The sequence below is a fragment of the Antechinus flavipes genome, chromosome 5 (genome assembly GCF_016432865.1).
Source record: "Antechinus flavipes isolate AdamAnt ecotype Samford, QLD, Australia chromosome 5, AdamAnt_v2, whole genome shotgun sequence".
Taxonomy (NCBI): domain Eukaryota; kingdom Metazoa; phylum Chordata; class Mammalia; order Dasyuromorphia; family Dasyuridae; genus Antechinus; species Antechinus flavipes.
Window position 1 is genome coordinate 78992287 of NC_067402.1, and position 16367 is coordinate 79008653.

At 32.9% G+C, this 16367-nt stretch overlaps 1 protein-coding gene across 4 annotated transcripts in view; it reads left to right on the plus strand.

Moving 5' to 3' along the window:
* LARP4B (La ribonucleoprotein 4B) overlaps window positions 1–16367 on the plus strand; it is a 197980-nt gene that overhangs the window by 94133 nt on the left and 87480 nt on the right. The gene's annotated exons all lie outside the window — the stretch shown is intronic.

Here is a 16367-nt window from a genome sequence, read left to right on the forward strand (position 1 = left end):
TGGAAAAAACACGCCAAATCTGTGAGGGTTATCATCTCCATTTTACAGATGATGAAATTTAAGTCCAGTGAGCTTAAATGACTTAACTCAGGATCACAAAGCTTGTAAGTGTAGGAGACAACATTAATAATAGCCAGCATTTATGTATTTACTAGACACTGTGCTTTATGGCTAATGTGGCCCACAAAAAATCCTTTGGGGGTAGGTATCCCCATTTTGATGCTCAGTGCATCATTGACCAGTTCATCTGCCCAGGACAGGCCAAGTGGGTTCAACAGAATGCTATTATCTCATGGCAGTTTTCTCTCCAATCGCACTGTGTCAGTGAGCTGCCTCTCTATTCAAATTTAGTGTTGCTGACCTAATGTCCACAGATTTATACAGGCCTACACTTGTTTAAAATAATATCATTCCAGTAATAGTAGGACCTCTGATTTCATCAGTGTAAGGAACTTTCAGATGAGGAAATTCCTTCTACAAATGCAGGGCATCACCTTCTCTGAATTTATGATCTTTAAACTCCAGAGCATTTAAAAAACTTACTTATGATCACACAGCCAATACAATATTTAATGTATCAGAAGAAGGGCTCTAACCCAGGTCTTCCTGATTTCAAGTCTGGCTCTGTGTCTTATGATAGTAATGCTAGTTCATTGGTTTGTAAATTTCTTGCAGTGATGGCGGGGGGTTCTTTAATGGCAAATTAAGCACTAATTGCCCACTTGTTAGAAATATGTTTTTCCTTTATGACAATTAATATATACCTATTTGGAGCATTATAAGTTCTTTTTCTTTTTTTCTGCAGTTATTTGGAACTATTGTGACCATGAGTGGTTGTACAATGGTTACATTAAATTCTGATCCTTGCATTGTGTTCTTAGTTTGTTAAGTTATCAAATTGTTTTCAAACTACCACAAAAGCCATTAGAGTGCAAACCAGTTCTCAATAAGGGCTTAGATCGATAGATATCAGAGTAGCTCCTTTGTTGGCCTATAAACATACTGTATCAACTGTGTAATCATATGATTAAGATTTAATTGATATTTGTGTCCTTGAAATACCGGTGATGACAGGCTTCTTTGAAAATGATTATTGGGTGGCATATATATATATATTACAAATCATCTTGAAACCTTCACAGAACCTCAGAAACATTATGTAGATACAAACATGGCAAGTAAACCCTCAAAGTGCTTTTGATGTATTCAGATTCAGTATTTAAAATTATATATAAAATATATCATTAGTTTTAGCCCAGTGGAAATAATGCAGTGCTTAATTCAAACAAGGATACTGCTTCAGAGGATTCATTATTTATACTAATGAAGCCAAGCTGTATTGCCTCCTTGTACTTTTTTCCCCCTTGAGGGAATTGGGGTTAAGTGACTTGTTCAGGGTCATACAGCTAGGAAATGTTAAGTGTCTGAGATCAGACTTGAACTCAGGTCCTCCTGACTTCAGGACTGGTGCTCTATTCACTGCCATCTAGCTGCCCCTCCTTGTACTTTTAAGGCTGTTTGCCTAATGAAATTTATCTTCTGCTTATCTCACTGTAATATCTGATGAATTTTTAAACTAGTTGGTAATAATTGTCATTCATTCATTTGGTATATAACCACTCAGTGGCTGAAGGAAGAGAACATTCTTTACAAAGATTGGCTTGTATATGTGTTTAAAGTGAAGCATTGTATGCAATTGGATTTTAAGTATATTTATTGTTTAGTGTAGCTTTTTTTTGTTCAGTAGAAAAGTTAAGTATTTTAGTTAAGTATCTTATATTGTAATTGACTATTCATTTTTGCTGATTGGTAAGGTGTTAGGATTCTTAAAGGGTACTATGGCAGTGGAATTGATAGAGAAAAAATTATCTAATTTAGCATGGTTCAGTATGATTGATCTGATCCTACAAGGAGAAGTTATGGGCTAGAACTTGAAACAAGGTACTAAGTGGAAATGAGGAGACAGTGATTAAATCTAGTTTAGGATTGATTTAATCCTACAACAAATAATAGTTTTCTAGTGATATAATGATTGATGTATACTCGGTGTACAGCATATAAGCAAGAAGCTTTCAGGGCTAGGAGGACAAGCCCACTAGAGGACAATCCCTACTAGAAGACAAGCCCACTAGAAGTTCTTGGCGCCTCAGCCAGAATTTAGCAGATTCACAAACCAGAGAAGGCAACTTAAGCTGACTACAAGATTACAGAAGGCTTCTAAGAAAAACTAGCCGAGCTCCAAGTGAAGGAGATAAGACTTTGAAGGATACAATAAAGGATTTGGACTTCAACTCCTGGCTGCATTTGGGGTGATTATACTGAACTGAAAGGAAGACTGCTCCCAGAAACAACCCCCCCCCCCCTCAAGAAACGTGATCCCAGAGAACATTATATTTTAGAGAAGAATATTACAGTTAGGTAATGTAAAAATTTCCATATCAGCAAGGAAGCTTATAAAATTCCTGTACCATTTGTTACCACATTTGTTTGAACAAGTGTTTTCACTTTAATTTTATTTTAAATCAAAATACAAATAAATTAGCCACCAAATCAGATTTTAGACTGCCTGGTCTTAAGCTAAATCTTGCAAACCCCTGATTGTTTTTAAAAGTTGTGCCATCAAAATTAAATATATATATATATGATTATTACATTATGTTAAACTTCCAAATTGTAACTCATTTCATTAAAAATATTTAACATTCAACAAAATTTGTAAATTAAAGCTAAATTTTACAGATAATAGCATATGAGTTCCTGTTGGGTTACTTATGTCTAGAGTATTTGCTTCAATATTTAAAATTATTTTATAATTAAAGTTCTATAATTATTTTTATAATTAGGATATTTTCTGTTTCATGGTTATAATTAACATAAATATTAATTTGGACTATTATGTGTACTACATTAATTTTCCCTGGCAGTTCACAATCTATTTTTTTGGTTGTTGAGAGAGGGAGAGGTTCATAAGCTATGATAATATTTAAAATGAAACGAGTATTACTTGAAATACTCAACAAACTTTTTTTTTTTTTTTAACATTTCTAAGGAATTCCACAATTACTATTTGCTGAAGTTCCCTCCTTTTAGATGAGTAAAGATGCTAATGTCTTTATTTCAGATGTATATATCTTTTGGCATCTCTAAGTCTGAAAAATCATCCCTGGAATGGTATGATGGGGGAGTACTTTATTCTAGTTGAAACACTTACTTTTTCTTTCTAGCTTCTGGTTTAGTCTTGTACCTACAAATGGCCTTATAAATGGCCCTAAAGCCATTGATTTCCCAGGGGCAAAGCAAAATATACTTATCAGATTGTTGTTTTTCTTCTGTTATTTCTTTTCTAGTAGCAGCAATGTTGTGCTTATGGGTTAGGAGATTGCACTTGAAAGCATGTATGAGAATACCATTATAATGTTGTTAGAGATATTAGAGATCAGATTTAACTGCTTCCAGGATTTAAAACTTAACGTTTCCTAGAATGAGCATTTTTTTCATCCCTGTTAGTCAACACATATAAGGAAGTATTGTAAGGCTACACTAAGTATTCTGGTGATTGCAAATATGCTTCTCAAAGAGCTTTAGTTTAGTCCATAGGTTCGAATACAGGGTTAAATTCTTAAAATGAGATCTCTTTGAAAGGAACACACACACACACACACAATCAAATGACTTTAAAGTTAGCTATTGTGAAAAAACCTGTGTCAGTTCTCAAAAAGTCATAGATAAATAAATTTATGCTATATAACAAATATAGGATTGTTTTTCATTTTTCTTTTAGTTCTAAGCTGTGACTTAATTCTGAAGAAGTCCCAGTACAGAAACTTCTCTCACCTGAAGAGGTGAGAGACTTCTATTGGTTAACCACCTATTGGTTAAATAACATGCCCATTGTAATATAGTGGCAAAAAGGACCAGTACTTAGTAAACAGATCTTCATTAGGCACTTGCCTTATGCTAAGGCACTAGGAACATAAAAATATAAATGATACCATCCCTCTTTTAAAGGTTTTTAGGGTCTAATGGTGGAAACAAACATGTATGGGCTTGAATGAAAACTCAGTAATGAAGATTAAAAGAATAATTGAATAGATAGAAGATTACCCAGAAAATAGTGTCAGGAAAACTTTTGAGAGAAAAGGTCAGCAATATCAAAGACTATAGAGAAATGAAGATAGATATGAATTGAGAAAAGACCATTAGATTTGGCAGTGAAGAGATTACTGATAATTTTGAGAGAGCATGGTTTCTGTTTATTGAGATCAGAAGCCATATTGTGGAGGGTCAAGATGAATAAGAAGGAAGTGAAAGATGCCTTTCTTAAGTTTAGCCAAGAAAGGTAGGAGAGATATAGAAGTATAGAAATGATTTGATCGAGATGTGTTTTTTGTTTTTTTGGGTTTTTTTTTTTTTTTTTTGGTTTTGTTTTTGTTTTTTTAAGGCCAGAGGAAGAGCCAGGGTTATTATTTATTTATTTTTTAATAGGCAGCAGGGAGAAAATAGGCGTGATTAACATAGTATTAGGAAGACTTTGAGATATGTTAAAGTTCATTTTTTGCAGTATCCAGCCTTTTGATTAATGGTAATTTTGCAGTGTTTTTACCATCATAGTTCCCCATTTTTAAGCAAGGAAGAGAATGTATTTTCTCTTTGGTGTAAATTTAGGCATGATTTCATAACATCCACAATTTCTCTTATTTTCCAGGAACAATGTTGTGGTATTTTATTGGTTATTATGTAGTATTATGTTGTGCTTTATTTTGTATTGGTTCATATGCATCTCTGTATTTGTGTTAATTGCCATTTTTTTAATAGCACAGTGATATTTCATTCTTGAGTTGTGAGTTTGCTATAGTACCTGTCTTAATACAATTCTTCCATTGTGTTAATCATTTCAATATCTTGCCAATTTTCTAAGTTACTGAATCTTCATATTTGCATTTCTCTTACATTTATAAACTTCCAGGTTTATGATTTCATCATTTCAGTGCTCCCTTCAGGACCATTTATGTCTTCCTGTTCATGCTACTCTTATCTGTCATTTCCTGTAAGTTTGCCATGAATGAGAATGCTGGAAAAATCCACCTATTGTACTTTCTTTGTTTTCTCCTGACTTTTAAAAGATACTAGCGAAAAGGAGCTTTATGATTTCTACCTTGCTTTTGCCACATAATCATAATCTTTTCCTTTTAATATAATTTCATGATGACATTTTTACTTGTTTTTCATTTCTTCATTGGTAATATACTATATACTATGACTTGCTCACACTTGCTGTGTTTTTAGTTGTTCAGAGTTCCATATCTCATTGTCAACACTAGTTAGATCTATACTATTAAAAAAAAAAAAGGCTTTTCCTTACTCCCTCCCCCCCCCCCTTTGCTGAGACAATGGGGTTACGTGACTTGCCCAGGGTCACACAACTAGGAAGTATTAAGTGTCTGAGGTCAAATTTGAACTCTGGTCCTCCTGACTTCAGGGTTGGTGCTCTATCCACTTCACCACCTAGCTGCCCCAAGTTAATAGTGTCTTAAAAGCAATCTAGTTTGCTTTCTTATGTCTGTGCAGCTGTGGTCCTAGCTTGTCCAATCTGGAAATTTATATGATACCTTTTGAAATATATATTGAAATCGGTACAATAGATATCCATCATCTAGGTTTCTGCTGTGTGAATGGATAGGTCTCTAACTTCTTGGAGTGATTGCACAACTCATGTAAGTTCACCCAGGTTTTGGGACATGATGAACTCAAGCCTGATATCTACTATAAACTGGAGCATTTGAGCTCCTTAATGCACCAACTGCCATTTTAAGATTACGTAGTCATTTCAAAAAAAAGTCAGATTTAGGTTTCTTGTTTAGAAATAGGATCTCAAAATCAAGTAACCCAGCTACATCAAATAAAAATAATTACAACATTTTTCCATTTTTCTATTGTATGCAGAGCACTAATAAATCAGGGACATAGAATTAGATGCAGTCATTCTGTAATTACACTTCCTGATAGAAAGATGTGACACATACATAAATAAACATAATACCAAACATGAAGTATATAAGACATGCAAAAAGGATACTGAGTAAGGAGCCTGGAAAGATAGTTGCAGTAGTGGTGATGGAAAATTTTTGTTTGGTAAGTGGAATCTTAGTGAAGTGACAGGAAAATTGGGAAAGATTTGGAAATAATAAAATTTTTATATTTAATAACTTAATATTTCCATTCGATCTGACTTATGGACTAAGTTGGGGCCAAACAACCCTGCCTTTATAGTTGTTGAGCAAAATCTCTTGAGAATTTTTTTGAGGTAGCTAAATGCTGTGGTAACATTCATTGTTTTGAAATTTTTCCTCCAAACAGATAAAAGTTGGAAATCTTAAAGAATTTATAAATATTATAATTGTAAATCTTTTCTCTTTTTAAATGACTTGTGAACTTCCTCATGTAGGTCAAAATTCATGAAAAAAAATTTTTTTAAAAACTTGGACTGATAGACCTTTTAAAGCAGGGTTAAAAAATAATAATAATAACTTTTTTTTTGAGCCATTTAATTTTTTTTCTCCCCTCTTTCTGTTTCTTCTGTTTTCAGGCATATTAATAATGAAAAGCTCACATAAACTAGAAATGATATCCCAGGATTCAAAAGCTCAAAATTGTTGATTTCATTTACTACTCATCACATAGGGTGACTGGCTACAAAGCTGGAATAGGGAAATTTTTTTGTCAATTACAAGAAAACTATATTAAACTATAATCCTATAATTACTTTGCATTACTGAATTTGGACCCCCCTCCAAAAAACAATACAAAACAAAAAATGACAAGAAAATGGATTGCTATTTTTTTTTAAAAGATTTTGGAGAAAATCCTGGAATCCTTATACTTTCTCATTTGATAATATCAGTTTTACTACAACACTTGCTTAGAAATATGATTGAATTTGTTCCAGTGGGATTAATTTGTGTTTGCTTGTGCAAGATTCTGTAAGAAACAACAAAAGAACTCAAAAGTTGTTACATAATAACTCACATATTCAGTTCCTCTGACTTTTAATTCCACAAGCAAACTGAATATCATTTTCAAGGTAATGTGCCACATTTATTATATATTAATTATATATCTTCTGCTGTGGTCAGTAGAGGGCTACTCTGCATCTCCCCCCTTCCACTCAGGAAGGCTATTCAGTCCTGAAATTTTGGTTGGGCCCACATAACCCACATAGGCTATTTGAAAAATTTGGGTGCAAGCCAAGCAGCAGCCCCAGGAATCAGACACTGCCACTGTATTTAAAACATAAAAAAGTTACTTTTTTTTGTTATGCTGTTAGGAATAATATGTCAGACTAAAGGAACTGACAGAACTGAGAATACTTGGTATTGTAGAAATACTTAATTTGAAGTCCTAGGTCCTGTGTTAGACTATCTACCCTACCACTTATTCCTGTGTGACATTTGGTAATCAGTTATTTTCTCTATCCAGAGAATAGGTAGGTTGCTCAGTGAATAGAGTCCTGAAGTCAAAAAGACCTGAGTTTGAATCCTGCCCAAGGCAAATAATAACTGGGTTACTGGGCAAGTTGCTTAGTATCTCTGTGCCTGTTTCCTCAATTGGAAAACAGCAATAATTAGCATCTTTCTGAAGGTTTATTTTTATTTTTAAGATCAAATGAGGTATTCATAAAACTTTTTTCAAACTATAAAGTTTTTTATGCATGGTTGTAATATTCTCTCTAAAATGTAATGTTCTCTTGTTGGGGTGTTCTTGGGGTCTCTGGGAGCAGCCTTCGTTTCAGTGTAGTAATCGCACCAGTCAGTGATTCAAGTCCAAATCCTTTATTGTCTCTTGTCTCCTTACCTGCGGGTGGTTATAGTCCACATCCTTTATTATCTCTTTCCTGGGGTTGGGCAGCTTTTTGAAGAGCCTATCAATCTGGCTTTGGTTCTGAGAGCTTGAGCTCCAGCCTGCCTTCTCTGGCTTCTGAATCCAAGGGTTCCAAGGGTTTGTGCTTCAGCCTGCAGCCACCACAAAGGTGGATGATGGAATGAATCTGTCTTGGCCTAAGAACAAGTGCTTTTAGTGCACTTGTCCTTATGGCCCTGAGAGCTTTTTTGCTTATGTGCCCCACACTGAGTAAATACCAATCATTATATCACTAGGAAACCATCATTTGTTGTAGGATTAATTTAATGCTAAACTAGATTTAACCATTGTCTCCTCAATTCCACTTAGTACCTTGTTTCAAGTTCTGGCCCATAATATCTCCTTGTAGGAATAAATCAATCATACTGAACCATGCTAAATTAGATAACTAGTTAGTACCTTGTGAGAATCTTTTGTTTCAAGTTTAGAGTGCTCGCCCATAATACATGGCAACACATGGCTTTTATTAACTACTATAGGGCTTGATATCCTAAACTACATAACAAGATTGAATAGTCCTGTAGTCCTTGAACATGTTGGTTATGTTGGTTAGTGGTATTTTGATATAATTAATTTCCTTGGTATTCCAAGCCTTTGTATGTATTCATAAATGTTCTGAGGTATAGGACTAGTCCTGTAGACTTCTGTAGACTGCCAAAAATGTCATATATAAAGAAAGTTTGGACTAGATTATCTTAATGACTCTTCTTGTCTTAAAATTGTGGGTTATAAGGAAGGATAAATGAGACTTAAGACTGACCTTTCCACCTTCTACCCTTTCCTCCCTCCCTTCCTCCCCTCCTCCCCCCCCAATAGTAACTTTGGGGAATTAAAATAAGAAAGTGATTTCTTCACTGGCCATTAATGGGGGAAAGGGCACAGCAATGGTAATTGCATGTAAAGGGACTGAAGAGGCCCTATGGTCTTGTTTGTTGTCAGCTGTCAGGTATGATATCTAGAAATGATGGACAGTTAGTGGTTCAATGAATATAGATAGAGCACTGGACTGGGAACCAGGGAGACTCATCTTTGTGAGTTCAAATCTGGCCCCAGACTCTACTAATGTGACCCTTGACAAGGGTCTTAATCTGTTTGCCATTAGTTTTCCTCATGTGTAAAATGGTGAAGAATGCCAAGAAAATTCACATACAGTTAGACACAACTGAATTCCCAAATGACTGAGCCAGTGGTATGGATCTTATTTTATTGAAGCTGTTTAGATGAGTCGGGTCCTTAATGAGATCTTGAATAGGAGAGCTACAGGGGGAAAAAGAAATTATGAAGGATTAACATAATTAGATGTGTGAATTTATATCAGAATCAAAATTCAATAGAGAAATGTTAGGTGAGTTTAGTGGAAATTTTTCCAAGTTTACTGACTTTGATGTTTTTCCACAAATATTTAAGAAAGAATTTTGGTAGATTTGGTTAATCTGTCTTCTTGCCCCAGAAATTTTAAGACTTAAATTTATGAACCCATTTATCATTTCTCACTTTTCAAAAAGATAATGGAATACTGTGGGCAGGAATGTTCATGTGTAGTATCTACATATTTTCTTTTGCAATGAATTATTGAAGAACTTAAAGGGATGGTGGTTCTTTTTTGAATTTGATTATTGATAATTTTATTGATATAATTCTATAGATACTAAATAGCAGTAAAGCAGGGGAATAAAATTAAAGCCTGTAAATAAAATAATTAAAAACTACCCTCATTATGATGTAATAACTTGCTCAGAAAAATCCAACCAATAGGCAAAGATTCTAATTGAGAAATTAATGGCTTCAGCAAAGTTGACAGACTACAAAATGAATTCTCCAAAATCAGTAGTATTTCTGTATAATAATAAAATGCAAGAAGCAATAATCCCCCCCACCCAAAAAAAAAAAAAAACCCTGTTGAAATTAATTCCAGAATACACAGAAAATTTGAGGTCATTGCACTTAAACATGTGAAATACTTGTATAGATTGAATTATAAAATGTATTTTAAAGAAATAAATAACAGTTTTAATAACTGGAACAATATTCAGTATTCATAGTTGGGCCATGCCTATAACGTTAAAATCTAAATACTGCCAAAGTTAATTTGTATTTCTAATTCTGTATCAGATTTTTGTAGCTCCTTTCCAGAAATTCTTTGTAATTCATTTGGAGGAACTAAAGATTTAGAAGAGCAAGAGAATTAATTTTGAAAAGGTAGAAATGAATGAGAAATAGCATTTACAAATTTTAAACTTAGCCTGATCATCAAAGCCTTTTTTAACAGTAGTTTAAAAAAAAAAAAAAGTATTTCATTGAAATAGATTAGACGGGATAATCAGAATTAATGGGATTCAGCTCCATGTTTGATAAATTCCAAAACATGTAAACAATTACTTAATAATAAAACTGCTGGGAATACTGGAACACATATTGGAAGAAATTCAGCTTAGATTTAACACGTTATACCATATCCTATAATATATTTCAATATGGATACATGACCTGAATGCTAAAGATAATACCATTTTTTTTTTAAAGAAGAGAATCACCATATACAAAAATAAAGGTAAATGTGTTTTGAATAATTAGAGGCAATTATAAAAAGATAAAACTGATAACTTTGACTATATGAAATTAAAAAGCTGCTCTAAAAATTGTTGCAAGAGTCAAATGGGTTAAAATCTTTGTTTTAAATTTCTCAGATAAGTGTGACATACAAAAGTGTGTGTGTATGAGTTCTCTCCCTCCTCCCATTTCCACTTCCTTCTTATTCTACCCTTTCTATTCCTCCCTTTCTTCTTTTCATTCCCCTCTTTGTCCTCTCCCTATTAGTAACCATATGAGCGAATGCTCTAAATCAGGAATAAGAGAAATTAAGATCAAACTGAGTTTTCATCTCATGCTCAATATATTGACATACCTGAAGAACGGTGGCAGTATTCACTGATTGGAGGGTTGGAGAAGTAAGCACAATTAGTGTATTGCTGTTAAGTAAACCAATATAAGCATATTGGAATGATGCAACCAAATTACATGCTGCTGAAGTAGAGATCCTATGACTAGCCTATACCCCCAAAGAGATCATTGATAAAAAAGGGAAGTCTCCATATGCATCCAAAAAAAGGTTTAAGTAAACTACTTTTATGGTAATAATAACATTAAGTAAAATATATACCCTTCTACTGGGACATGATGGCATAAATTGTTTTTGAATGCAGTAGAATATTACTGTGCTGTGAGACAAATTATACCAAACAGGGGAGAAGCATGAATTCTAGATATTTTTGAATGATAGTTTTCATAATTTATAATGTGGTTTTCATTTTGCAAGTTAAGATTTATTTGAGAAATGATTTGTGCAGGCTGTACTCAGATTTATCCTTCAAAATGTAAGATGACTGTTTTCTCTACTAAAATTTTTATTTTGTTTTACCTCTAGATTCTATCTTATTTTAAAATTATTCTGATCTCCCACTAGATACTTTATTCTCTTACTCTTGAGAGTCTATGCTTATAGAAATGGGTTAGGTAAACCAATGCAAAGTTGTAAATATATCACAATTTATAGCTTTCCCTGGCTTAAAGCAGTGGATGTGAATGAATGATAATAAGCTTATAATCTGAAAATAAAGAACTTAGTAGGACTTAAAAACATGGTCTGAATAACCAAACACTCATCCAGTGGAAATTGAATAGATTGCTTTTAACTTTTTAAACTGCTAACAGTGTTAAAAGAATTTCTTCAAGATTAGATCTGTTATATGTATTTAAATGTCTTATTTAAAACAAATATACTTAAATGCACTAGTTCATATATGATTATACTAGTAATTCATCATCAACAAAGTATTTGTGAATTTATTTTTTCCAGTAGTTATGAATTTGTATTGTTTTACTTGGATTATAAATGTTATAAGTGCTCTAAGTGAATTGATAACCAAATTCAAGTTTGAATCTGCCTTTAGTCACTTAATAGTGTGATTCCAGCAGAGGGTGGAATTCATTGAGGTAGTAATACAGTACAACATACATAATACACTTCCCACCAAAATGATAAAAATTTACCAAGCACATTTGTAATAATCTTTTCTCTATGCAGTGATAACCTTGTCTTTAAAAACTCATCAAATTTGGTATTTGATGCATCTTGAGGAAAAAATGTTTCAGCACTTGATGCTCTCTAAGCACCCTTTGCACTTAGTTGTTGTCTTGGTTGAGCAGTAGGGGTGTGGGATTGGCCAGGTGTACTGTCTGGCCACATAATCACTGAGGCTGTGGGCAATTCTTTCCCAACAAAGGTGGCAGTGTCTAGGACTTTTTATGTTTACATGATGTTTCTTTCTTTAGTCATATTTTCTTCCTACTAAATAAAAATGCATGTTTTTTTTTTGTAATTTCCTTTATTTTTAATACACATTGCTTTATGAATCATGTTTGAAGAGAAAAATCATAGCAAAAGGGAAAAACCATGGGAGAGAGGAAAAAAACAAACAAAAAAAAAGTGAACATAACATGTTGATTTTCATTCAGTCTCCTTAGTTTTTATTTTGGATGCAGGTAGCATTTTCTGTCCAAAGTCTATTGGGATTGCTTTGGGTCACTGAACTGCTGAGAAAACTCAAGCCTTTCATAGTTCATCATCACACATTTTTACTGTTATTGAGTATAATGTATTCCTGGTTCTGCTTATTTCACTCTGCATCAGTTCATGTAAATCTTTCTAGACTTTTCTATAATCAGCTTGTTCATCATTTTTTGTAGAACAATAATATTCCATTACCTTCATATACCACAACTGTTCAGCCATTGCCCAATTGATGGGCATCCACTCCTTTTCCAATTCTTTGCCATCACAGAAAGAGCTGTTACAAACATTTTTGCATATGTGGGTAAATACAGATACACTGCCAAACGTTTTTGTCACTATTAGTACTTTTTAAAGTGACCAGACTTTCCATACACACAATGTCATCTGCAGATCTTTATATTTTGATCTCTATTATCTAATATCTTCTGTTTTTTGTTTTGATACTATATAAAATAAAAGCAGTGAGTTTTCCTTCTTTGTTTTTGTTTTTATAAAAAATTTTTTTACTCCATTACACATTAACTTTTGGCATAGTTTTTTTTTTTTTTTTTTTTTTTTTTTTTAAATAATGTTGGGAAACACTATTTCCTAAATGCATATTGACTCTTAATTGAAGCTTTTTTTCCTTATGGGATTTCCTCATGAGTTTTTTGGTTTATGCTTTATGATAATAGGTTAGGTTTTTTTGGGGGGGGGGATATTGAATCAATCTTGCAGGTCTGGTATAAATCTTAGGTCACGATGAATAATTTTCTTAGTATTCTATGTATTATACTAGTTTTTTAAAATATACTTTATTTTTTCAAATGCACATAAATATAGTTTTCAGCATTCATTTTTGTAAAACTTTGTGTTCTAAATTTTCTCCCTCTTCCCTTCACCTCCACCCTCCTCAAGACAGCAAGCAAGTTGATATAGGTTATACATGTATAATACTTTTAAACGTATTTCTGTATTTATCATGTTACTTAAGAAAAATCAGATGAAAAGAAAAAAATCAAAAGAAAACAAATAAAAACATGAAAATATTATGCTTTGATCCACCTTGTCTCTATAGTTCTCTCTTTTTGTGATTGATCACAATTTTCCATCCTAAGACTATTGGAATTGCCTTTTATCACTGCATTGTGGAAGAGCTAAGACCATCACAGTTGATCATCATGTAATCTTTTTGTTGTTGTGAGCAATGTTCTCCTGGTTCTCTGTTCACTTCATTCAGCATCTGTTCATGTAGGTCTTTCTAGGCTTTTCTGAAATAGGCCTGATCATCGTTTCTTATAGAAAAATAATTTTTCATTACACTCATATACTATAATTTATTTAGCCATTCCTCAATTGATGAGCATTCATTCAGTTCCCACTTCTTTACCAGTATAAAAAGAGCAGCTACAAACATTTTTGCACATGTGGGTCCCTTTCCCTTTTTTATGTCTTTGGGATACAGACTCAGTAGTAAGACTGATGGATCAAAATGGATGCGCAGCTTGAGAGCCCTTTAGGCCTGCTTTCAAATTACTCTCCATAATGGTTGGATGCTAGTTAGTATTTTTGTTCGAATATTAATGGTCTATTTTCCTTTAGTATTTTTTTTTTTAGTCAATATCATGTTTGCTCAAAAGTGTTGCATAATTTCACTATTTGTCCTTATGTATGAATAAGTTATGTTAACTTGGGGATTTTGTGTTCTTAGAAAATCTCATATCTTTCTGTGAAAGAGTTTGGACCAATACTTTTTGGGAGAGGATAATATTGATAATTGGCAGGAGAAACTTCTCCTGCCTAATTCTTCAGGCATTGGTCATTTAAATATTTTTACTTTCTGATGTGTCAGTTTTGAAATTAGAAAATTATGTTTCAATTTGATGTTCATTTGTTTTGGTCATGTGACACTTTGTGAGCCCATTTGGGGTTTCCCTGGCAGAGAGATACTGGAGTGGTTTGTTATTTCCTTGTCTAGGTAATTTTATAGAATTTTATAGGAATTGAAGCAAATGGGATTAAGTGACTTGCCCAGGATCATACAAACTGGTGTCAAGGCCAGATTTGAACTCAGAAAGATGTCTACCTGATTCCAAGCCTAGGCTATATCTATTGCATCATCTATCTAGCTCTTTACTGGAGACTTTAATAGAGTTTATTGGGGGAGAGGAGGAGGGAAAATGATTGAAAGGCCAAATTTGAATTCGGGGAAAATGAGATTTCCTGATTTCAGGCCTTGGACTTTCTCTATCCACTATACCATCTACCATCTACCCACTACCACCATTTCAATTATATTACTTTGTTTCTATTTCCATGACATTTCTTAAATATGTCCCTTCTTGTTCACTCACAGAACTTCAGTTCAGATCCTGATCATTCAATCCAAATCATTTCTATTTAGACTGTTGAAATTGCCTTTTGATGAATCCTGCCTCATATTTGTTTCTTTCATCTCCAACATAGCTTTTTCATAAAAATAATTTTCCTTAATACCAAGTTTCACTATATTAACTTACTCAACAAAAGTTAGTTTTAACTCCAGAATTGCTGTAAATTCAATCAAATATAAATTCTTATGGAGTATATATTGTTATCACTCATTACTCCCTTTCATACACTCTAAAATACAAACATTCTATTTTTCTATTTTAACACATTTCTATCTCCTCACTAGGCCTTAGCATTTGTTTAATGTTTGTGCAGTCAGTTTTCTCAGCACAGCCTTTATGAACCCCTAATTTCTTTAAAGACTTCGCAAGCATCATTCTTATAGGTCTTGTCTTGGTATTTTCAGATTTCAGTAATTTCTCCTCAAAAATACCTTTTATGTTGTTTGTATATATCCATGTATGCATATATAGTGTATCCTCCAATGGAATATAACTTCCTTGAATATTAGAATTGTTTTACCTTTATTATCACCAGACATAAGTTAGTGCTATTTTAAGTGGAGCAGATAGTCATAAAAAGTCTAATGTTCACCTGTATGATTTTGTCAAGTCACTTAATCTCTTTAGCCTCATTTTCTTCACCCAAATAATGGGGTGGAGGATGCTAGCTTTAAGTACTTTGTAGAATTGGGTGTATCAAATTTTATGGTTTTACACATATACATACTATAAATCTATGAGTGACTATGTTAGTACTTCATTGAAATTGTACTCCTTAATAACTATTGTTTCTTAGTAAATATTGTTGTGTCACTTATTTAATTTTATTTCTAGTTATTATTTTAGATTTAATTTTTCATGTATCTAAATATTTTGTTTTTTTATGATAGAATATACTGTTGAAATATAAAAATGAAAGCATAAAAACTTTTGATGTTGGGATCATAAGTTTAGCTTGTTATTTTCATTTCTCTTTACATAAATATCAGAATACAATTTGTTATGAGTAAGCCCTTTAAGTAATATAACATGGTTAAGTTAACTTGGTAACTTAAGTAACTTAACTTGGTATATGGGGTTAACAGTACTGTGGAATTGTCATTGAGTTCTCTTTATAAAGACCTAGGGAAATAGAATATGAATATTTTTATGTTTCTTTTCCAGGCACCTAGTAATAGTATAGGTTTTCTGAAAATCTTGATTTTGTATTGGTCTTGAAAATGTTTAGAAGTATTTTTTTTAAAGGTTATTTAAGAAATCTTAAGGGAAGATGATGAGTAGTAAATGACAAATGATGGAAGTAACACTTGTGTAAGCACACCTTCTAAAATCTTTGCCCTTTAAACTTTCTCTGCCATTTCCTCATCTTGCAGTTTCTCTCATTAAGTTGCTTTTTATGGGAGTAGTGGTATACCTCTATGGAGAGAGCTTTGCATTTGGAGTTGGGTGAACTGGATTTGATCACTGGGTTCTGTGTTTTATTTTATGTGAGCAAATCACTTACT